Genomic DNA, 1,960 nt, shown 5'->3' with positions numbered 1-1,960 from the left:
AAAAAGTGCAGAAAAGGGCAACTAGAATGATAGGGGTTGGAACACTTTCCCTATGAAGACAGGTTAACGCGCTTGGGGCTCTTTAGCTTGGAGAAACGAAGACGGAGGGGTGACATGATGGAGGTTTACAAAATTATGCATGAGATAGAGCAAGTAGAGAACGAAGTATTTCCCCCCCTTTCTCACAGTACAAGAACTCATGGGCACTCAATGAAATTGCTGAGCAGTCGGGTTAGAACAGATAAAAGGAAGTACTTCTTCACCCAAAGAGTGATTAACACATGGAATTCACTGCCACAGGAGGGTGGCGGCTAAAAACATGGATGGCTTCAAGTGGGAATTGGATAAACATATGGAGCAGAGGTCCATCAGTGGCTATAGCCACAAGGTATAGATAGGAACTCTCGGTCTGGGGCCAGTGATGCTCTGTAGTCTTGGTGCTGGGGTGGGGGCAACAGTGGGAGGGCTTCTAGTGTCCTGGCCCCACTGATGGATCTCCTGATAGCACCTGATATTTTTGGCCACTGTGTGACAGTGTGCTGGACTGGATGGGCCACTGGCCTGATCCAACATTGGCTTCTTTTATGTTCTTATGCATTTTCTTCCAAAGCTGGCAATGGTTTTGTTGGGAAGCAAGGAATGATGAAGGAAGAGTGTCCAGTCTAGGAACCTTTCTGTGATCATATTCAGCTGAAAAATGAGATGCCTATGGGGCTCGATAACTTTTATCATTGCCATGTGGGAGCTGTGTTTTGTGTGTGTGCGCGCACGCATGTGCGTGTAATTTATTTATTTGTTTGTTTGTTTGTTTGTTAAATTTATACCCTGCCCTCCCACGCAGGGCTCAGGGCGGCTCCTGCCCATCTAGGGCACCCTTCCAATGATCCAACTCATTGCATAGTTCCTGAGTGCAGAATCAGCATGCTGCCATGAGAAAGACCATGTAATGGTCCATGTGGCTGGGGTTATTAAAACTTTACCCCAGACATATGAGAATATGTCACAGAAAAGCTGCTCTAGCAGCTGTGTGTTTTACAGGACATTGGGATATAAGGTTCATGTTTTTCATTTGTATATTATAGCTTCATTATACATAACTAATCATAAGGGTTTTTAAGTACTGGTTACTATTTCCTGAAAATAACAGTGGCTAAGGGCATCCGGAGGCACCTGGATCGGGGCAGCATGGCAGTACTTTTGTTGTTGGACCTGTTGGCGGTGTTTGACATGGTCGACCGTCAGTTACTGATCCACCACCTTGCCGACACGGGGATTCAGGGGCTTCCCCTGCAATGGCTTGTCTCCTTTCTCCAAGGTCGGGGACAGAGGGTGGCGCTAGGGGATCAGACTCCCAGAGGCAGCCGTTGACATGTGGGGCCCCACAAGGGGAGGTGCTATCCCCAGTGTTATTCAACATCTACATGCACCCCTTGCCCAGATTGCCCGGAGGCACAGGCTAGGGTGTCACCAATACGCTGATGACACCCATCTATAGCTGATTAGGCAGCTGGTTCCCTTCCTCGAATGCAATGACCTGGCAACGGTGATCCATGCTATGGTCACCTCGAGATTGGACTACTGCAATGCTCTCTACATGGGGTTGCCCTTGTCCCAAATCTGGAAGCTGCAGCTAGTGCAAAATGCTGATGGGTCTCTTTATATGAGAGCACATCGGGATGAAGGCATTGCACTGGCTCCCAATAGCATACTGGATTTGCTTCAAGGTGCTGGTTTTGACCTTTAAAGCCCTATATGGCCGGGGACCTGCCTACCTAAAGGAACCGCCTTTCCCCGTATATCCCCCAGAGAGCACTGAGGTCAGGGCTGCAAAATCGCCTGACTCTTCCTGGTCCGAAAGACGTCAGACTGGCCATCACCAGAGCTAGGGCCTTCTCAGTGGTGGCTCCACACTGGAGGAATGAGCTCCCGGAAGACATCAGGGCCCTGCGGGACTGCAGGG

Source organism: Gekko japonicus, unplaced genomic scaffold (genome assembly GCF_001447785.1).
Source record: "Gekko japonicus isolate JY-2015 unplaced genomic scaffold, Gekko_japonicus_V1.1 scaffold1316, whole genome shotgun sequence".
In the NCBI taxonomy this organism is placed as follows: domain Eukaryota; kingdom Metazoa; phylum Chordata; class Lepidosauria; order Squamata; family Gekkonidae; genus Gekko; species Gekko japonicus.
This window is presented reverse-complemented; position numbering follows the sequence as displayed.